Source organism: Terrapene carolina, unplaced genomic scaffold (assembly GCF_002925995.2).
Source record: "Terrapene carolina triunguis isolate 2854851 unplaced genomic scaffold, T_m_triunguis-2.0 Scaffold232, whole genome shotgun sequence".
Lineage (NCBI taxonomy): Eukaryota > Metazoa > Chordata > Testudines > Emydidae > Terrapene > Terrapene triunguis.
The window spans coordinates 1577550-1601160 of NW_020664583.1; the positions used below are offsets into that span (position 1 = coordinate 1577550).

Sequence of the window (23611 nt, forward strand, 5' to 3'; positions counted from 1 at the left end):
ATGCCAAAGCCAAACCAGGACCAGCTGAGGAGGAGGCGATTGCAGCGCGGCGACGATAGTGATGAGGAAATTGACATGGACCTCTCACAAAGCACAGGCCCCAGCAATGTGGAAATCCTGGTGTTACTGGGGCAGGTTCATGCCGTGGACCGCCGATTCTGGGCCCGGGAAACAAGCACAGAGTGGTGGGACCGCATCGTGTTGCAGGTCTGGGACGATGCCCAGTGGCTGCGAAACTTTCGCATGCGTAAGGGCACTTTCATGGAACTTTGTGACTTGCTTTCCCCTGCCCTGAAGCGCCAGAATACCAGGATGAGAGCAGCCCTCACAGTGGAGAAGCGAGTGGCGATAGCCCTGTGGAAGCTTGCAACGCCAGACAGCTACCGGTCAGTTGGGAATCAATTTGGAGTGGGCAAATCTACTGTGGGGGCTGCTGTGATCCAAGTTGCCAGGGCAATGAGAGACCTGGTGATATCAAGGGTAGTGACTCTGGGAAACGTGCAGACCATAGTGGATGGCTTTGCTGCAATGGGATTCCCAAACTGTGGTGGGGCGATAGACGGAACCCATATCCCTATCTTGGCACCGGCGCACCAAGCCACCGACTACATAAACCGCAAGGGGTACTTTTCAATGCTGCTGCAAGCCCTGGTGGATCACAAGGGACGTTTCACCGACATCAACGTGGGCTGGCCGGGAAGAGTACATGATGCTCGCGTCTTCAGGCAGTCTCTTCTGTTTCGAAAGCTGGAGGAAGGGACTTTCTTCCCAGACCAGAAAATAACAGTTGGGGATGTTGAAATGCCTATCGTGATCCTTGGGGACCCAGCCTACCCCTTAATGCCATGGCTCATGAAGCCATACACAGGCAGCCTGGACAGCAGTCAGGACCTGTTCAACTACAGGCTGAGCAAGTGCCGAATGGTGGTGGAATGTGCATTTGGCCGTTTAAAAGCGCGCTGGCGCAGCTTACTGACTCGCTCAGACCTTAACGAAAAGAATCTCCCCATTGTTATTGCTACTTGCTGTGCGCTCCACAATATATGTGAAAGTAAGGGGGAGACATTTATGGCGGGGTGGGAGGTTGAGGCAAATCGCCTGGCCGCTGATTACGCGCAGCCAGACACCAGGGCGGTTAGAGGAGCACAGCAGGGCGCGGTGCGCATCAGAGAAGCATTGAAAACCAGTTTTGTGACTGGCCAGGCTACGGAGTGAAACTTCTGTTTGTTGCTCCTTGATGAACCCTCTGCCCCTCCCCCACCACCCTGTTAACTCTACTTCCCTGCAAACCAACCACCCCACCCTCCCCTACTACCCTCCCCCCTTCGAGCACCACTTGCAGAGGCAATAAAGTCATTGTTGCTTCACATTCATGCATTCTTTATTAATTCAGCACACAACTAGGGGGATAATTGGAAAGGTAGCCCGGGATGGGTGGGGGAGGAGGGAAGGAAAAGGACACACTCCAATTTAAAACTTTAAAACTTATTGCTATGGAAATCATCTAGGGTGGAGTGAGTGGGTGGCCGAAGGCCCCCCCACCGTGTTCTTGGGCGTCTGGGTGAGGAGGCAATGGGACTTGGGGAGGATGGCTGCTGGTTACAGAGGGGCTGTAGCGGCGGTCTCTGCTCCTGCTGCCTTTCCTGCAGCTCAACCATACGCAGGAGCATATCACTTTGATGCTCCAGCAGCCGGAGCATCGACTCTTGCTTTCTGATTACAAGTTGACGCCACCTCTCCTCTTCAGCCCGCGTTTCAGCACGCAACTTCTCATCTTCAGCACGCCACCTCTCCTCTCGCTCATATTGGGCTTTTTTAAAATCAGTCATTGACTGCCTCCACGCATTCAGCTGTGCTCTGTCAGCGTGGGAGGCAGTCTGAAGTTCAGTAAACATTTCGTCACGCGTCCTTCGCTTCCTTCTTCGAATATTCACTAGCCTCTGCGAAGGAGTAAGATTTGCAGCTGGTGGAGAAGGGAGAGGTTGTTAAAAAAGATACATTTTAGAGAACAATGGGTAGACTCTTTCACGTTAGATTTTGCTGTTCACAACATCACACAGCACATGTGCTTTCGTTACAAGGTCGCATTTTTCCTCTTATATTGAGAGTCTCCTGGTTTGCTGTGAGAGATCACTCACGCAGTGCCAGGACACAGATTTCAGCTTGCAGGCAGCCATGGTAAGACATATAGTCTTTGGGCTTTTTTAACCTTCTTAACATGTGGGGATGGTTTCAAACAGTTCTGCCCTCATTTCCCATACCAAGCACCCGTGCCATTTAAAATGGGTTTGCAATGTAAAAGGAGGGGCTGCGATTTCAGGTTTAACATGCAGCACAAACCCAACTAACTTCCCTCCCCCTCACACCCAATTCTCTGGGATGGTCACTTCACCCCTCCCCCCCACCGCGTGGTTAACAGCGGGGAATATTTCTGTTCAGCAGACCAGGAAGGGGCACCTCTGAATGTCCCCTTAATAAAATTGCCCCATTTTAACCAGGTGACCGTGAATGATATCACTCTCCTGAGGATAACAAAGAGTGATAAGGAATGGATGTTGTCTGCATGCCAGCAAACACCGGGACCATACGCTGCCATGCTTTGTTATGCAATGATTCCAGACTACGTGCTACTGGCCTGGCGTGGTAAAGTGTCCTACCATGGCGGACGGGATAAGGCAGCCCTCCCCAGAAACCTTTTGCAAAGGCTTTGGGATTACATGAAGGAGAGCTTTCTGGAGATGTCCCTGGAGGATTTCCGCTCCATCCCCATACACGTTAACAGACTTTTCCAGTAGCTGTACTGGCCGCGATTGCCAGGGCAAATTAATCATTAATCATTAAACACGCTTGTTTTTAAACCATGTGTAATATTTACAAAGGTACACTCACCAGAGGTCCCCTGTGTGCCCTCAGGGTCTTGGGTCAGTTCGGGGGTTACTGTTTCCAGGTCCAGGGTGACAAACATATCCTGGCTGTTGGGGTAACTGGTTTCTCCGCTTCCTTGCTGCTGTGAGCTATCTATGTTCTCTCCATCCTCATCTTCCTCATCCGCCGAACCCGCTTCCCCGTTTGCAGAGAGGGACTCATAGAACACGCTTGGGCTAGTGGTGGCTGCACCCCCTAGAATGGCATGCAGCTCCGCGTAGTAGCGGCATGTTTGCGGCTCTGCCCCGGACCTTCCGTTTGCGTCTCTGACTTTGTGGTAGGCTTGCCTTAGCTCCTTAATTTTCACGCGGCACTGCCGCGCGTCCCTGTTATGGCCTCTGTCCTTCATGGCCTTGGAGATCTTTTCTAATGTTTTGCCGTTTCTTTTACTGTTTCGGAGTTCGGCGAGCACTGCTTCATCTCCCCAGATGGCGATCAGATCCTGTACCTCCCGTTCGGTCCAGGCTGGAGCTCTTCTGCGATCCTGGGACTGGGACTGGGACTCCATCATGGTTACCTGTGCTGATGAGCTCTGCATGGTCACCTGTGCTCTCCACGCTGAGCAAACAGGAAATGAAATTCAAACGTTCGCGGGGCTTTTCCTGTCTACCTGGCCAGTGCATCTGAGATGAGAGTGCTGTCCAGAGCGGTCACAATGAAGCACTGTGGGATAGCTCCCGGAGGCCAGTAATGTCGAATTCCGTCCACACTAACCCAATTCCGACCCCCTAAGGTCGATTTTATCGCTAATCCCCTTGTCGAGGTGGTGTTAGGAAACCGGTTTAAAGGGCCCTTTAAGTCGACAGAAAGGGCTTCGTAGTGTAAACGTGTCCAGGCTTAAGTCGATTTAACGCTGCTAAAGTCGACCTAAACTCGTAGTGTAGACCAGGCCTCAGTTATCTTTACTAAACTGATTTAATAAGAATGCTGCTTGTGTGTGTGTCATTTTATCTCTCTTCTCTCCTAAGGGCTGATATTTTTGTGTGCTGAGTGCACATACAACATGGAAAACCTCAAACAGGAGATACAGGGTTAACATTTCAATACAAAATACTGCAAAGTCCTTACCTTGTTACAAATGTACAAATGTACAGTATTCTATAGCAATAAATTTTACAATGTTCCAAGCTTGCTCAACATCCATGCAAATTAAAACAGAACAGAGTGCTTTTCATTTTAATGTGTAGAATGTTTATCATGTTCTCTCTTGGATTTTTCCTTTTTCTATGGCAGTAAGCCACCCGCCCCTCCCTCTGCTCCCCTCTTCCCCACCCTGAACTATTTCTCCCTGGGTCTTGCCTTGATTTCCCAATTCCTTCATTCTGGAACCAATATTTCTAGTTTTTTCATCAGCACAAGATTGCATGTATAGTGCCTTGCCTTCGCCTATGAGAACAGGAACATTATGATTGGCTGGCAGGGATTGAGGTGCTTATTGTCACTAGGGTTGCCAACTTTCTACTCGCACAAAACCTTTACCCTGTCCCTGCCCTGCGCCTTTTCCGATGCCCCGCCCGCTGCTCACTCCATTCCACCCCCCCGTTGCTCGCTCTCCCCACCTTCACGCACTCATTCATTTTCACCGAGCTGGCTCAGGGGGCTAGGGTGCAGGAGGGGGTGAGGGCTCTGGCTGGGGGTGTAGACTCTGGGGTGGGGATGGGGATGAGGGGTTTGGGGTAAAGAAGGGTGCTCCGGGTTGGGACTGAGGGGTTCGGAGGGCAGGAAGGGGATCATGGCTGGGGCAGGAGGGTGGGGCACGGGGAGGGGAGTGAGGGCTCCGGCTGGGGGTGCAGGCTCTGGGGTGGGGCTGGGGATGAGGGTTTTCGGATGCAGGAGGGTGCTCCAGGCTGGGATCGAGGGGTTCGTTGGGTGGGAGGGGGATCAGGGCTGAGGCAGGGGGTTGGGGCCCGGGAGGATATCAGGAGTGCAGGCTCTGGGCGGTGCTTACCTCAAGCAGGTCTCAGAAGCACCAGTATGTCCCTCCTCCGGCTCCTACCGCCTACATGGAGGCGTGGCCAGACGGCTCTGTGCGCTGCCCCATCCGCACGCCGGCGCCGCCCCCACAGCTCCCATTGGCTGCGGTTCCTGGCCAATGGGAGCTGCGGGGGTGGCACTTGGGGACGGTGGCAGCATGCAGAGCCCCCTGGCTGCCCCTAAGCGTAGGAGCCAAAGGGGGGACATGCCAGCTGCTTGCTGGGACAGTGGCAGCGTGTGGAGCCTGCTGGGAGTTGCGCGACATGGAGGCTAGCAGGAATACTGCCAGCCCCACTGCGCAGTGCCGCCAACCAAACAGTCAATAGCCCGGTCAGTGGTGCTGACCCGAGCCACCTGGATCCCTTTTCAACCAGGTGTTCTGGTCGAAAACCGGACACCCAGTCACCCTAATTGACGCAGCTGACTTTCCCCTTGTCCTTCCACCTCAGTAGTGTGTCACTCTAGCATTTCCCAGGAACACCATTCAGCCAGGAAGTAGATCAGAAGAATTTTAAATAATATTGTCAGCCTTGCTGCAACCAGCTCCTATTTTTGTACCTTCAGTGCTGTTGCTTCATTTGGTTGCACCTATAATTTGTAGACACAAAAATGGAGTCCAGCATTTGAAAGATTGCATATAATCTTCTTCAGGTATTAACTACAGGGGATCCTGAGTCCCTATGCAGTCCCTATCCAGGGCAAATCTCCCACTGAAGATAATGGAAGTTTTACCCTGCATAGGGACTGCATAATCAGCTCTATTAAACAATGATGGAAACTAGTTAATATTCTCTGACAATCAGCTTCTGCCCTTCTGGAGTCACAGTGATGTAAATTTTCAGCACAATGGAAAATTTGGAATTTTAATACCCAAGAACAATGGGCCAGTTTACTAACTGTTGCAAGCCTAGAATGTCCTTACTTTGGACAATTTATGTCATGTATTTAACATATTCTGTAAATTCCTTTGTTTTCAGCTATAATTAAAGAACCTGCATGAGTCTGAATCAGACATAAACTGTGTTGCTAACCCTCGCCATTGGAAAATCTTGAGTCAGACCCCTCGAAAATCACGAGATTGGCTTAAAAATCATGAGGATTTTTTAAAAATGAAATGTGAGTTCTCTTTATCTTCCTTCCAGTTTTTGAGCCTTTAAAGTGCTCTCAATTCACATATCTGGCTGACAACAGGTGCCCCAGCCACCGAGGGCTAACAGTGGGAGCCTCTCCTCAGGGGCCCTGTGAAGAAGGGCTCCCACTGTCATCTCCAAGTGGCTGTGACTCCCGCTATCAGCCCCCGCTACCCAGGTCTGGCTGAGAGCGGGAGCCCTGGCAGGCCAAAGCTAGCTGACAATAGGAGACTCTCCTCACAGGGGCCCCACGAGGAGTGGCTCCTGCTGTCCTCCCCTGGCGGCCAGGGCTCCCATTGTCCGCCCAGGGTGGGCTGACAGCAGCGGCCCCGGCTGTCTGGGGCTGACAGCAATTTCTAAGTAAAATTATTAAGTCTGACTCATGAACTTGGTTTACAACTCTCAAATGTCAGGATTTTTGTTTTCTGCCACAGCTGGGGGAAAAAAATCTGACATTTCGTTCTATCACGAGATCTTGAGTCAGGCTTAATTTTACTTCAAAATCGCATCTTTCACAATTAATTCAGGAAAGTTGGCAAGTCTGCCTAAAATACATTTCAATGACTCTTTGTATTGTGTATATAAATATTGTAGGGACTCTGAAATGTCCCTCAACCCTAACCTTGGAAAGAAAAACTCTGCAGGACAGTTCAGTCACCACGTCCATTTTCATCAGGGGACTCTCCAAAGCCACAAATGAGAGGTGGATACCTGCCTATAGGTATAGGACCACAACCACTAAGTTTTCACATAGTGAATCAAACAGCTATAAAGGGTAATAACTCTCACTAGCAGCCTATCAGGATTTGTATCAGTGGCCTTGAGGTAAAAAGCTACATATTCTATTACCAGGTCCTTGAACCATCCATCTTCCTTACCTGGATTTCTTAGAAAATATCCAAAAGGTACTAATCCACATTAAGTTTCTTCTGTTTTCTTTAAAGATACGAACAACCAAGTATTTGCTTACTGGCTTTGACTTTATTTGCCACATTTCAACCCAGTGAAAAGTGTTATAGTCAAATTCTAACTCCATGAGATTAGGAATTAATGATTAAGTGGTGATAAAACATTAACTATAGTGGTGTAAACAGAGTTGTTACACTGCATTTTAGCAATAAAAGGAGAGAAAGAAACAGATTGTGTAAATTTCAGTTCCCTTCCCTGTATCATGTGCTCTTGTCATCTCCTTGCCTCTTCTATATTTAAAATTGCATTAAAAATTCCTTTTCTAAGTCATCCAACAAGATATATAACAGCAGATCTTTTAGCTTAATATGCCATGATAAATGGAATTATATAAAGCAAATTTTGAGATAAATATGTATGCCTGGCTATACATATTTATATCAATAAAAAGCTTAATCACATTTTCATGTTTTTCCAGAAAGTTTACTAAAAGAGGGTAAGTCTGCATATAGAAAAAAAATCACATTAACATTTTCTAGATTTAATCACTTAATATCAATTCTTTTTTTGAACAATTAAATATAAATGCATTAGCACAATCTTGGTAAGTTTGTAACTTTTATATTGTTTTAAATTCTGAACTATAAATTGGAATGTGGTCCATATAGTCTAGAATCCTTAGGTGCTAAAATGTTGTAGTTTTAAATAATTTTCCTCAGTTCATTTTGGCAGAATTCTTATAGCTAAGTATGCAATAAATTATGTTGTTATGCTTCACTAATTTTACAACTGGATTTATTTTCTAGGTAAGCAAGTATCATATGAGGAACTAAAAGTTTTTATTGTGACTTTTTGTAACCCTTCAAGCACGCCTATGAACAGCTAAATATCATGTGGTTGGTGGGATGTATTACTGCACTCGGGATGTGTTACTGTAGCTTTTTACTGTTCAGAAATAGTTCAAAAACAGATTTTTCCCCCCTCTTTGCTCCTGTAGTTATTCCCAACCTAAACAAAAATCAATAGTTTGCAAATTTCAAACTAATTTGAACCAAAATTACAATGCAAATGACTGAACTCTAACAAGACTGAATTTTACTCAAAGAACTGTTATCAGATTACAATATATTTACAATTGAGATTATAGCAAAAAATAAATTCATAACAGATCTCTGAATGACAACAAATGCAATATACTGTAATGTAGAGCTAAATGTCAGGAATAGGACATTTACTGCATTCGTTTCACATGCAAAACTCCCAATTAAACTTTTCTGAACTATCTCAAATCCAAAATTGGGTCTTTAGAAGCAGGCTGCCTCCCAAACCCAGCACATCCTGTCCTTTGGGTAGTAAGGCCAGTACGTCTGCTCTAATTGTATTCCCTCAATTCACACACAGAAATTCCACAAGAACAGACTTTTTTGCAGTAGTTTAGCTGACCCCACACCAGATGGATTGGGTCTAGTGTAAGAACAAGACCAGGAGCACAGTAAGAACAAGGACAGAACTGGTCAAACTTTACCCCACCATCTGTGACCCTGAGAGCTCCTCAATACCAGCTGGTAGAGGGCACACCATACCATGACTCTCATCAGGGCTGTGCCCCAACGTATTGTTATCACAATATATATCACAAAGGTATCATGTAAGGTACCATATATAAACTAGTGACATGCTGGTCCCAAAAATAATTGTGTGATGTATGTATGTATTCTATACAAAAAGTTCTAGATGGGCGCTGAAAATATGTTCTTAAAATGTGTTTGGGACGCAGTGCATGAATCTAGTGTGCCCTAGACAAAGGAATGTGTGTTTACCTGTCTTACTGATTTAGTTATAGGCACAGGAGAATAGAAGCATATTTACATATAAAGTAAACAAAGCCATCAAACTAAACTAAGCGGGGAGAAGCCTGTTTAACAATAATGCCAGGGGACAGAATCTGCACACCAGGAAGCCTTCCTGGCTCTTGAGGCAGAGATAATGGACGTTGAGCAATATAAGGGAAGCAAAAAGACCTTTTAATTATCCATCGCTGAGGGGACGACAGGGTACATCATGCTCTGAGCCTATGAAGGCTGAATCTTTGTGGCCTGAAAGGCAAGAGCTGCTGGAAACTTGATGTAAGTGAGAAATCTGTTTAGACAAAGATTGTAACTTGCTGAAATTAAATTTCAGTCAGTAGAATGTATTTGTTTTGTTTTACTTGTGTAAGGGGACTGTTGTCCCTTTACTAACATTCAGTGGGGTGTTTTGGTTGGCTAGCTCCCAGTACTAAAAGGGGAAGGATCGATGGGAAATCAGGACCCTGAGACTGACAGTCCCCAGGAACAATGGGGAGAGGCCAATGCTCCAAGTCAGCCTGAATGACAGGGCGGGCAGGCTAATCAGGGAGTCAGGAGGCTAGGGGGGGGTCCCGTCCTCCATGTGAGCTGGAATTGCCTGGGTCAGACAGAGTGGGGCCAAGCTAAGGAGCAAGCAGGGACCCAAGCTGAGCTAGGGAACAGAGCTGTGCCAGATCCAGAGGGGCCAGAAAAGCAGCCCAGGAAGCAGGTCAGTGCTGGGAACAGAGCTGCAGCCACAGAGCCAGAGACACAGCCCAGGGAGAGCAGATCCTGTGCTGGGAGCAGAGCTGCAGCCACAGAGGCAAGTGTGGTGAACAACTGGGGCCAGCCAAGGGGGGACCTTGGGCAAAGGGCCCAGCGCAGAAAGACCCCCAGCCAAGGGTCCTTGTAGGCTGGACTGGGAGGGGGATCTTAACCCGACGGGGGGCTGACACTGGGAAGAAGGGTCCCACCACCTAAAGCCCAGAGGTGTGTGGCCACCACCATTGCAAGTGTTCAACCTGCAGCATCCCTGCAGCACAGCCAGGGCCTAAGAAGGAGACCTGGGACCTACAAGGAACAGACTGTGAAGTGCCCTAACATCCAGAGACACTGTTTGTAATGTTCCCTGCCACAGAGCAGGGTGATGTGTTTTTCTTTAACTTTTCCCATTTTTCTTTATTCTTTTTTTAAATTAATTGTTAATTAAACAGCTTGTATTTGCTTTAAATTGTATGAAATGATCAGTGGGTCAGGGAAGTGCTCAGTGCAGAGTGCACAGTCAGGGTCACAGTTCTGAGTATCCTGCGCATATTGTCACACCATCCAAACTGGAATAGGTTTGTAATTTAGGGCCTGGTTTTGGTCCATCTCTCATGCTTAACTTCACTTACTACTTCTGAATATTTCCCCTAAAAATGGGAACATGGAAAGGGGCCTAATCCTAATTTTACAACCCCTATCCACCAAACAGAGACTCCTGCCTTCCCCAGGTTCACAAAAAGACACTTCTCATGTATCCACTTGCCCTCTTCATCCAGGCACCCCTCCATTGTACTAGATGAGCTTGCAGAGTGTGTGCATGCAATAACATGTAAAATTGTTCAGTACAGATGATACTTTTCCCCATATTTGGAGAACATCTGAACTATGGAATTGTCTTCCGCTGGTGTAAATTGGCATAGGGTCTGGCTCATAGTTCAGAAGTATATACTACATTACATAGCTATATATCATATGTTCACTTATTCAGACGAGACAATAATACACTTGCGGTGATAGCCTGGCTCAACTTAAGTCAATGGCAAAATCCCTATTGACTTCAATGGGGCTGAGATTTCACCCAGTGTTTTTTATTGCTTAGGAGACTTGTGTATCTTTTGGTCAATACCAGGACATACCATATTTAAACCCTGATGGCCAGCATAGCCAGGCATATCATGAGCCTCCTCCACTGAATCTCTGTTGTGAGCCAATCAATGGTTAACCACTTTGACAAAAACATTCCTGTGCGGTACCAGATGTGCAAAATGGCTACACATGTATTGATACCAACTACACCAACTGTGGTGCATGGCATTTAGAGAACTGAGTTCCACATCTTCAGATATCTTTCAGGGAATAACTTACACCTAAGAGACATAGTTCACCTCACATATCTTGAATTTTTCCAATTAACCTGAATTGAGTGAGGGAGAATGGAACATTAAACCCATTGTGCTGGAATTAAAGGAAGAGAAAATATATCATAAACAATGACAGAATTTAAAAGTAAATATTGCCATTTAAATCAGCTGAAGTCACTAAAGAAGGTGATTACGAAAGATACAGTTAGTTTGGTACTTATTCTCAGATCTGTGATAACACAGAAACAATGCACCACAAAGGGAGGTTTTACACACGATTGCAAACAAAGTCTCTCTAGGAATCTTGCAAGTCTTAAAATTCACATTGGTGGTGTACACCTAAAAACAAAACAAATAAACAACCCTCTCTATAACAACTTCAAGTAGTTATGTATGAGTGCCAAAACTTGAGGAACCAGTATACTAATACACCTCATAAAGCAAAGCACAAATATACATGGTAGATGCTTAAATCAGAAGCACATGCAGAGAGTTTGATACATACGAGGAGGTGATCAGCCCTGCCCTCACTGTGGAGCTCTGCCTGTAGAGAAAAAGAAAATGCATCTCAAAAGAAGAGCACCTTGATATAAGCAGGATCCTCTTACAGTACGATTGAAACTATTTGACTGGAAGGATTAGGCTGGTATTTCCAGTTTGGGTTACATGATAAATAACTTCCTTACAAGACTCATCCTCTCAATTAAAGTAAGAAAAGTTGCTGCTGATTCCATTACTTATGCTAGAATGCCTTGTAGAATGCCTTTCTCATTTTCTTCTGTCAGATAAAGAGACACATCTCCCATTGACTTCAACAGCCTTACACCAAGACTCGAAGAAAGCTAAAGGGGCTTCTGGCAGTTATCTTCGTTGTAGAAGAGGGAAGAGGAAGACAGAAACTCTAAAGATAAAAACCCAGAATCATCAATGGGAGATGCCCAGATAAATCTAAGGGCAGACTTGGATGCTGTGTCCTGCCAATCAATCATATCTTCATTTCACTTATTGTTCTGGCATGCTAAAGACACTCACTGGAAACTGTTCAATAACACATTGTTGGAAAATGGTTAGTGCCCTAGTCATTCAGCATAATTTTGACACTCCATGGGAATTTAGGTATGCACAACTTATTAGGATATGACCTTTCCCTTATATTTCTTATTTTAAGATCAAGTTACCGTGAAATGTCCCCAGCGGGAGTTGTTGTGCTTCCTTCACAGATAAGGAAAACAGCAATGGCAACTGACAGAAAGAGGACTTTCATATATTTGTACAGAACAGACAACATTGTGGTCTTGAGAGATATCCAAAGCATTCTTGGAGGTCAAGAGGAAAGTCATGCGGTATGTTAACTAATCCCCCTTTCCCAAAAACATGACAAAGGTATTTCCTTGAATCTTTTAAATGCCCCTCCCACCCCCACATACACACTTTTTTTTTTTTTTGTACTACAGTACCTAAATTGCCTGACATTAAGTTTTGAGGAACTTTCTAGGTTTCTGGGCTCCTACTATTCAGAGGGCTGAGGCTGTTGGTTGTCAGACACTTTTGGTATTCATTGTTCTGTCTGAAAACCCACTTTATGACGCTAGTCTGGAGTGGCTATTATCATCTCCATGTTCTCCAATACCACTCTCTTTTTTTCTGTAACATGGACTTTGCCACTCAGACCATATTTATGCTCTCAGTACTTCGATGCTAACGGATTACTGTAATTCATTCCTAACTGTGAAACTAATCTGAAAGCTTCAGGAGTTAGAAAATTCAGCTTCCCAATGCCTCTTTTGTTTTGCGAACAAGGAACATCCAGTTCCACTGACCTGCACTGATTGCTGATCAGCAAATGAATTCAATTCAAGTTCTTGTGAACATAAGAACGGCCATTCGGGGTCAGACCAAAGGTCCATCTAGCCCAGTATCCTGTCTTCCAACAGTGGCCAGTGAATGGGGAATGAATTTTTTAATAATCTAGGCCAATTGTACTGAGGTGACCATCTCTCATTTTCTCTCTCTCAAAGGTTTATGAAGTCTGCTAGGGTGTCCTTACTTTGCATACTGTGGTTTTATGTAAATCATGCCAGGGACTTTCAGTTCGATGATTCATATAAAAACCCTCCCTAACTGTAGGTACAACCTACCTCCAATTTAAAGCCAATGGAGTGGCTCTTTGCAAAGACTTCATTGGAAATTGGATCAGACACTATGTCTGCACTTCCTAGCTGTCTCCAATGTTTTGTGTAGGGCATTTTTATTTGAAGCAGTTCATCTTTGGCCAGTTTGTATTATTCTAATTTTCACTGTGTCTTGAGTCTTCGTGTTAGGCACTGTACAAACAGGATTATTTTTCTTTGCTTATTTTATGATACTGTATTTGCTCTCCCTGAACCACTGGGCCCAACTTTATTTTAATCACTGTTGATGTTAAACTTTTCGGTAGAACCCATGTAGGTGGAGAAATAAATATGAAATAAATTTAAGTTTAAACGGTGCTGCTTATATCAGAAATGTCTGTACCTGTAACCTATGGTTTTTGCAAATCAAGATTGTAAAATCTAGCAGCTCTTGATCATTCAAATTGTTTTTCAGGATAGAGTAACTTGCTTGCTGAAAATAAAATCAGCAGGTCAATAAAAGAATAGCTAAAAAAAAGATTAAATATTTTGCCTTTTGGGCATTCAGGGCACATAACTGTTCTCCCCAACCATAAATACCCTGCTAAGTAAATAGCATAATGTACCAAATGGTGAAATATAGTAAATGGTTAACTTAAGCATTTAATATCCTGGAATAAGATTGTTAAATTAATACATTGGCTATGAATCACCACCTATCTCGCTAGGTATTTATTATATATACTCATCTCTATGATATCTGAATATTGTGGCAACACTGTAATTAACAGAAGAATGGAAGAACTCTAGTCCCACCTCAAAGAAGTTTAGAGAAACCCAGTTTGTCTCAAAGGTCTGAGACTCTCTAATTGATGGGGCTGCAGAGGGCCATTTAAAGTGTGTGTGTGTGGGGGTGTGTGTATGTGTGCGTGCGTGTAGATTTGTGCCTTCCACCCCACCTGACTCTCTTCCCCTCAGATCCCCCCACTCCACTACCAGCAGCCTGACGTTGCTGACCCATGAGCCCCTGCACCCACCCCGTCCAAATTTGAGTGAGCAGTGCTGTAACCTGCATACAGGGTTGTGGTGCCTCAGTGTTGCTGCAGCAGGTCACAACATCGCTCACTCATATTTGGCCCAGCAGCCCCACCATTATAGCCAAAAAGTGGTCAGGCCATGGCCTGCGTGGTCCCTCCACTCTGCAGCCTATGAATCATTGGGAAAGTTATAATTAGAAGAATATGTGAATTTACACAAAACTGCATATTTGAGTGAAATCCTTCTCTCTTTAGTCATGTGAGTTGTCCCACTGATTTCTTGCGTGATTAGGGCAAGCAGGGCTTGGTCCCTTAAAGCTTTCCTGCAACTACTGTGCAGTTGGACTGTGGGTCTCAGCTAATTATATTTGCTTTTCCAGAAATTGCCCTTCCCCTTTAAATGACTGACAAGAGATAATAATTTACTGCTGTAAGAATCAAGTAGCAGGCAGCTCTTAAAACAATTTGGATTGCAGGCCCTAGGAGTTAATTTGCAATCGACCTGAGGCCAATCTGCCTTCCTTGGGTAAATAAAGACTCATTATGTAAATTAGTGGGTTAAAACTCTCTAATAGAATATGCAACACAGGCTAAATAAATCCAGCCTTGTGTGATTCACTTAGTGCATCTCCATGGTACACTGATGTCATATGTATCCTGAATTCAACTTGTTAGTTCTATTCTATATAGGTTTTTATACCACACTTATCTGAGCGCCTCCCAATAGTCCATTAAAGATCGTGCCTACACATCTGTCACATGTTTGTTCTTTCATCCTCTCCAGAGAGGGAGAAATGTGTTCAATCGAGTGTTTTGTTTTAGTAGGATTTTTTTTTAATTTATTAAATAAATATACCTGTTGCTATGTGATTATAGAAGGCAAGGTCACAGAAATGCACCTTGCACTTGGAGTGGAAGGTGATGAGATTTATGATGGTCCTTAGTTCCTGGGGGAGTTCATTCCACAGTCTTGGACCACCCCCAAAGAAGGAATCACCAAAGAAGGTTCTGTCTCCTCTTTGCAGTTTCTAGAAAATGCTAATAATATTAAATTAATTAAATCCAAAGTTGAAAATCACTAGCCCACAGAAAGGAAAAGCCATCTGTTGGCTAACCTCATCTCTAAGAGTAGAGTATTGTATATCTGCCGGCATGTTTGAAAAATGATTCAGCCCAAGTTATAGCTCTGTTCCTACTGTTGTGACATTGAGTTTCTGCAAAGGAGCACAGTCTAGGTGCTAGGAGTTTATTTACAGAGGGCAGGACTGAACTTTGCATGTGAACACATACAGAACATGATAAAGATCTTTCTGTCTCATTAGTAATTTACAGAATTGTGATTTGCTACTCCCAACACACCTATAATTGAATTCCTTAGTCATAAAATCACTGGGACCAAACAAGTTCAGGTATCTTTTATCAGCCTTTTTTTCTTTTTTTGTTGTTGTCATCTGTTAACCTATTTCTTATAGAGCTTTTCTTCTTTTTATAGATTCATTTGCTTAAGTTATAAATTAACCCTAGTACTTATTCTCCCACAGGCCATATACTCCAGCTTTTTTTATGCTTCATGCAAACATTTCAAGCTTTATAAGTTTTATGGTTTGGAGTCACTCTGAATAATAGTTGGTGGTTAAAGTATAGTAAAAAGTAAATCTCAAAAGATTCATAGATCCATTATGGATAAATGTCCAAAAGTCGAGATAGTGCTCTATGCCTTTCTGGTCTAGAAATCAGACTAGGCATATCAAAAAGAGAAAAGGTTCTCTTGTGAGATTTCTGGTACTTCCAGTTTCATGTAGCAATGTTGACTAATGTGAGGCCCAGTCCTGCAAACTTCTTACTCAAGACAGAAATCCCATACGCTTCAATGGCATCTGAAGGGGTCCAGCACTTCCCAAAATGCACTCAGTGCTTTTCAAGACTGAGCCATAACTTCATTTTACCCATTCATTTTACCCAAACATAAACATGTATTAAACAGACTAATTAAAAACAATTAAAAATACAATACATTTTCATTAACTTTTTTTTGTATGTTCAGACAAAACATTAATTTCAGCAGCTGGGATAATACACAGACTATTTGCCTTATGGTCTCTCTTTTCCCCACCCGAAACTATTCAAATTCTGGAACTTGTCTTGACAAGACCTTGCACAATAAACATATCTTTTTCTAAAGTTTCATTCTTGTTCTTACTAAGGTTTTTCATAGGAGAATGTAGAGCACTCTGAAAAAAAATTAACTTGGTGATGATTCAGGGATTGGCAATGTGATTTAAAGAACCTTGCATCTCTAAGTCACTCTTTCAGATCCAGCTTAGACTTGCTGTGACCATGACTGATGTGTATATTGCATATAATTAGGTGGTGACTTAAAACAATTCCTGGGGATGTGTCCACATCATCAAAATACAGTCACAAATGGCACTGATTTATTTTAAAAGTTATTTATTTGGGCTTTCTGATTTCATACATATTTATTCTAATATAAAGCATACGACACAGGGTTTAGGAACCTGTAAATTGCATTTTTTATGTTTAAATTGTTTATTTTTCATACAGTAGGTTCCCTCCTCTATTTTCTTCTCCTAATCTATCTCAAAGGCTGATCTGTCCTTCCAGACAAGGAGAGCTGAATCTTGCTCCCTCCCCAGTCTAATTCTACTCCTGATGGTGCTTGACAGCCGATTGAAGTTAGCATTTTAACATTTCCACATTGAACTGTGTTTGTGTCTCTAGTTTGTAATACTCTATATTTAGCAATAATCCCCATTACATAAATCTGTGACAGGCATTCTTTGAAAATTTTGTGACAAAAGATTTGTTTTCAAACACTTCATCTATTTCATTATTTACAGTAGGTCATTGTCCTATCTTTGTTTTGTCTTTGCAAAATTTTGTATTTTCTGCTCTTTTAACAGAATCGATAGCAACACAGTGGAAAGAGCTTTAACAGTCAAAATAAAATATCTTTATCAACTTTACAACAGAAGTAACTTTTCTTTGCTAATGGAGTGGCTTTGCTGTTTAAATACATACTGTCGAATACCTTATGGCTTAATTTTTCATGCTTTTTACAATTTAATCTTCATTTAGCAATTTTTTCCTGGTTGTACAAATCTGTTTGGTTTTAAAATTGCTCTTGTTAATTCTGTGTAGTTAAAAAAGAGGCCTGTGTTCTTACTGTAAATCCCAAACATAGGCCCCAGTCGTGCAATGGAATCCAGTTGAGTGGGAGTCTAGAGCGGTGCACATAAATGTCAGCCTGCACAGATCCCTCTGGAGAATCAGAGCCTTAAACTGAGTATATGTGCCATCTATTATCAGGCCTTGTGTACCCAGCTCATAACTTTAATTGCATAGGGGACTTTCAACTCAAGTCAGAAGGAATTTTCTTTACAGAGCAAACAAAATCTTATTTATTCTTTAAAGGAGACCAGGAAATTTAGTTATAGATAAATATGATATAATGGTTGACATATACAGAGAGCGAGAGAGAGAGAATCCTAAATGACTTTGCCGACTATAATGTGTCTATAACATATATGGGGGAAACATGATGATGTGATGTGGTATAAGGGTTTCAACCCGAGTTTGAAACAGGCATATAAATAAGGGGTGAGCTGTGTAGGTCATCCCAAAAGGGCTCTGATAAAAATCATTATTTCTTACCATCCCTCATAGCCTATAAAGAATGCATGTATGTCACAGAAAATGTATTTTATATATCTTTTTATAGTGGTTTTAAAAAAATGTATTTCATGTTCCTCCACCTGAAAAGCAAGTGCCTTAGTTACACCTCTACCCCGATATAACGCTGTCCTCGTCATAGGTGAAACCGCGTTATATCGAACTTGCTTTGATCTGCCGGAGTGCGCAGCCCCGCCCCCCCCGGAGCACTGCTTTACCACGTTATATCCGAATTTGGGTTACATTGGGTCGCGTTATTTCGGGGTAGAGGTGTACTATGAGTCCAACTTTACAGGAATCTGCAAGAACATAAGAAAAGCCAAACTGAGCCATACCAATAGTTCATCTAGCCCAATATCTTGTCTTTCGACAGTGGTCAGTGCCAGATGCTTTAGAGGGAATAAACGATCATAATGGTCCCTTCTGACCTTAAAGTCTATGATTCTGTGAACAAAACAAGGCAATTATTGAGTGATAGTCAAGCGATTTTTCAAATGGCACAAAACTGTTTAAAAATGACCTAAAATAACTGGCTTTTTGCATAAAGAAAAGCTATCTCAGGCCCTTCCAAGTGTTAGATATAAAACTTCCATCTCTGGCCCTCAAAGCTTGCAAGATATCAGACTTTAAACCATACAATTTTTAGGTCTACAAAAGCTATCATTGGAACTGCAGTGGATCTTGCTCATCCTGGCCTCAGGCAGGGAGACGTTTAAGAGGAAATTCTACACTTTTCAAATTCAGGAGGCTCTTGGGCAGCAGAGCAATAACTGTGAATTTGTTTTTTTAGTATGAAATAAAAATTTTCAAAAGTCCCTAAAATCATCTAGGTGGTTTTGAAAATTTACCCAAAGAATTCAATTTTTACAATATTTTTCCCTCAAAGGTAGCCCCACTTCATGGCTGCAGCACCATGATACATGGGCTGGATCTCACTTGTCCACAGGGAGTGGAGGCTTACAGTTCTGAAAGTTTGTAAAGAATCTAAAAGTGAACAGCCTTCTAGACCACCTCTTCAAATCTCACCAAAAAATATGTTTCCCACCACAGTTCTTAATGAGCCTGTCTAACATTTTTTCATCACCGCTAGTCTGAACCCTCATCAGACACCTATGAACCATTTTGTCTGTTGGAACCAGAGTGCAGCCAGGACCATGTGTACGTACACTTGGAAAGCACAGAGTATATTGCTGGTAGTCATTAAACAAAAGGATTCACAAGGTATCAAATTCCAGTAATTTCACAAATATGTGATCAATGTTCCAAAAGCTAATCTAAAAGGAGTATTTGCATACTTAACGTATCACATGAAAATGAAAATGAGGTGGTGGTGGTGGGAGGTGTTTCTTCCATGTCCCTCTGCACAAGAACATACAAATCGTCACACTCAAGCAGACTTGTGGTCCATCTACTATGCACTCCAGCTGCAGCTGGACAACTCTGGCTCTGATGCCAAGTTCCTGTATGCACATGATGTGATGTGGCAGTTACCATGGAACCTGTGGGTACTCTTCCCTCTGACTTTGTATCCAATTCTCCATGAGCTACAATAAACCATGTGGATATAGTACTTATATCCCAACTATGAGGTAGACTAAATAGTAGACTGACTCCTTTTTCAGGGATTATGCAGCTTCAAATGGCATAGGTGAAATTGGTATACATAAAATGAATCATAGAAGACAGTGATGCAATTGGGTCAGTTGATCCTGCCAATGTAACATTCTTCCCTACAGTACAGTTTAGTAGAGCCCTGCAAATCTGCAAGTATCTGCTTTGTATCAGCGGATGTGGATATCTGCAGACCATTTTGGGTATTCTGGGCATTCTGAGCCTACAAGTCCACTCAGTCCTACTTCTTGTTCAACCAATCACTCAGACAAACAAGTTTGGTTACAATTTGCAGGCAGTAATGCTGCCTGCTTCTTGTTTACAATGTCACCTGAAAGTGAGAACAGGCATTCGCATGGCACTGTTGTACCCGGTGTCCAAGATATTTTTATCTTATCTGTTGCTCTTCTCTGGTCTTCCTCCAGTTTGTCAATCTCTTTCTGGTAACATGGTGCTCAGAAATTAATATTACAGGTATTGTGTCATATCACTTTGCAAACTCATGTCTAATTTGCTGTCCTCGATCACCACTGGAGTTTCTCTCAACATTACTGAGGCCCTGCAATCCTCTGACCCCAAACAATCCCCTTCCCCAAGCTCCTCTGGAAAGGCACAGTAGTGGACTGTTAGCTCCACTCAGCATATGCTAGAGATAATTAGCATGTTCACTATTCCTCCATCTCACACTGTCAAAAGAGAGTGACAGGTCCATTTCCACTCCTGCATCTTCAGGGAGCATCTGCTTCTCTCTCTTTCTAGGGGGTCATTGGTTCTTCTTTAATCTTTGCCTCTCACTTGGTGCTGGGGTGACTCAGGGTTTTTCCCCTTAGTCTCTTCCTCTCAGGCTAGAGGGTGATGGCCTGTGTTGGTGACACATCACACGTGTTTCTCTCCTCCTCTTCCTCCCCCTCAACTATCTCCTCTCAAATGTAGACCGGAAAGAGGGAGGTAGACATTGTCCACCTCATCCATGTTCTACTCTCCCTACTTGGTTATTTTTACCTACTTCCACAACATTTGGAGGATGTTGACAACTGGTCTGGCCAGGAGGCTGACTGCTGACTCCCGCCTCCCCACTATCTCAGCTGGTTTTCCATTCTGTTCTGGACTCAAACACATCAGCAGAAAGTCGTGACTAACAGAAAGGGCAGTCAGTCAGCAGCCACCCTCCTGCTAAAGGGTCAAGCTTCAGCAGGAAGTTTAAGGTTGCCACACAAGCAGCATGACTCTATGCTGTGCCACATTTTCTGTTGATTCTGGGAAGTGGCAGAGAAAGAATGGAACCAGTTGCAGAGCCTAAATCAGTGAATACAGTCAGGCTAGATTACAGCAGCATCAGTGCTGTGTGTAAAAGCTATTTCTTATTAGTTAAATATGTTACCCTAACCTTACCTCAGACTTCACTGAAATACACTTTCTTCTTTGCTGTCCCTAGTGACAGAAGACCTAGCATTCGTCTTTGTGCATCACACAATTCAAGTTCCAGCAGGAGTAATGAGAAATGGGACTGGATTTAAAACAAGGGCTTTTTAGGACAAAACAGAACTGGCAGGAATTCCAAAATACTATACAAAGACTGTTCTTATGGCACTTGCAATATGTCCTAAACAAGGGAGTGCCAAAATCTCAAAGGAAGCCAGATATAGAAGGGCTTCAAGACCAACACGTTCAACTAAGAATTTTATACTTGAAGAAACAGATCCTAACCAAATGTCTATACTTTTTAAGATTTCCCCCTTTATTAATCATTTCCTTTAACTAGCACCACAGAGGATAATTAAGACTTAAAATTCAGGCCCTTTAAAATAATCATGCACCCACAAATTCTTCCTCACAGTCCTACTGTGACTCCTTGATTTCCTTCTCTAATTCTTTCTTGGTTTCCCCCAACTCTCTTTTTTACTGGGCCTCCACAGGACCCTGGGCTTGGATCCCAAGGATCCTGTCTTAATTCACCACTGCAAAAAGCATTTATGCAAAATATTCTGAACTCAAATAGCCCTTTATTTTAGATTAAAGATACTGTAAATATTCCACAATACATTAGTCACAGAACATGTCACAGCCTTGCAAAATTCTCCAAACTATCCTGTGCAATTTTTCTTCTGGGGATGTTTATGTTTGTAAAAATCAGTAGAACACACTGTTTATGACAACAGTTTTATTATTTTTTAAAACAAGACTGATAATTGACCCAGAGCAATTTTCTGAGTCTTCATTTGATCTCTCACCTACTTAGAATTGGCACCCTGGTGACCTAAAAGTGAATGGAAAGAAGTGCACATGACTTTCACAACCACAGTATTACATCATTAAGGAGGAAACAGTGAATGATGTATAAGTCAGCGGTATGATGTGACTTATGTAACTCCTTTATTCTACTGAATACAGCATTCCTAAACAAAACCAGGAACCATTCGAAAAAATGACAGCTATTATGGTCAGACAGGATATATATACTTCAAGAAGTGAAAGGAGAATGGTGATACACAAAACAATTTAAATAGTGATAGGCGCAGCATGGTAGTAATGGCTTCATACAGGGAACACTGATGACGTAGTACTATAGAAATTTACTTGTGTGTTTTATAAATAAGTAAATTATGAAACACCTGTGAATGTTTTCCCTGTGATGATAATATTTAGATTTTTTAAATGTATTGGTTTACCACAAAAAGTTTTCTAAAGGCTATGTCTACAAAAATGGATGCTTCTTATAGGAATTAAGAGACTTGGCACTATAGTTCTATTCAAGCTTCCTATAGTATAGATTTTTTCTAATTAGTAGTAAAACCAACCCTGCTGGAGATGTGTGTAATTACTTGTTTTTTAGAAAAGTAATAAACTTGTTACATTTTTTTTTAAATTGTTGGTGCACCACAATGGGCTATGGATGCCATAAGAGATGTCATAACATGATAGCTCTATTCTAATCTGAATATAATCCACACTTTGCAGTGATTCCCTTGCTAATAGTCATCTACTTTTTATATGTGTTAGACTACCATAGGCAACAAAATACTCCAGAATGTCTGAATGTAAATCATACTTGCCACTCCCTAACAAACTGGTAAAATTAGCATATGTGATCACAAGGCAGGCCCAAAGAACAAATCTTTGACTTCTATAGGCATATTCTCAGGAAACTATGTAAGAAACATTTTAGGGTCTCTCATTCATGATGCCACTGAATTTTTGTTCTCATAACAATAATCACTAATCAGCTCAGTGCAATTGGCAATCTTATATTGTAAAAGGCTCAAGATGGTAAAAGCATGGGTGTTGCAGCAGACTGAGGTGGATTAGAAGAATTAAGCAAAGGAAACACACTTGGAATTTGTTTGTATCAGTAACTCCAGTCTCTCTCTTTCATGAGTACCAACATCCAAATATTGTAAGACAACTGAGAACAACTAATTAAGCTTCCATAAGTGTTTTGCAAGTTACACTTTTGCACTGGTAATAGCATCGACAGCACTAATAATAAAGACATATACTTTTAGTCATTGTTACAGAAAACTAAATGAAATGTCCTGAAAACTGCAAAAGGACACCACACTAAAGTAACTCCCCCATGTTTTATTGCCACTTACTATTTTGAAGTCACAAGTCACTGGCCTTTTATAATATTAATCTTCAAACATACTCTACAGTTAATTATAACAACTTCTGGTTTCTTAGGCCTGGTCTACACTTAAAATTTTGCCAGCATATCTTTATCAGTTAGGAGTCTGGAAAAAAAATCAAACCCTTAACATATCTATTCTGGCAAAAGCCCTAGTATAGATGCAGTTATACTGGCAAAATAATCCTTTATCTTATTTTGTTCAGGGAACTATTATAAACGATACCAGCAAAATAGCTCTGGTATAAACTGTAGACAAGGCCTGAGAGTTTATTTCATTTGTCATCTCAAAAGCCAAGATCAGTGCTTATGGCTGAAAAGGAAAGCATATTACTTGAAACGAAAGTGAGAACTTATGTTTCCATACTTTTCAATACTGGTATAAGCAAGTTTTAAAGACAAAAATCTATAAACATTGCAAAAATGGGCAGGAGCGACATATTACAAAACATATTGTCTCTTTTTATGTTGGGACAATAAGAGACATTTAAAGCATATAAAGCACTGAAACATGTTTTACTAAATATATATTCCTTAAACCATCATCACAAATATATATCACTGAATTAGAAAGTAGAGGATGCTTAAATGTAGATGCAAATGAGTGCCTTCCATGAAAAGACCTAAAACATGAACTACAGGAA

General features: G+C 42.3%; 1 protein-coding gene across 2 annotated transcripts in view; it reads right to left on the bottom strand.

Annotated features, from left to right (window-relative positions):
• The window catches only part of PPARG (peroxisome proliferator activated receptor gamma), a 112125-nt gene that overhangs the window by 79564 nt on the left and 8950 nt on the right, over nt 1-23611 (bottom strand). Inside the window, exon 2 of one of the 2 annotated variants that reach the window (XM_024211981.1) lies at nt 11396-11434. The exons of the other annotated variant lie outside the window; for it this stretch is intronic. The gene's annotated coding sequence lies outside the window, so the exon portion shown is untranslated. The remainder of the gene's footprint in view (nt 1-11395; nt 11435-23611) is intronic. 2 annotated transcript variants of the gene reach the window in all.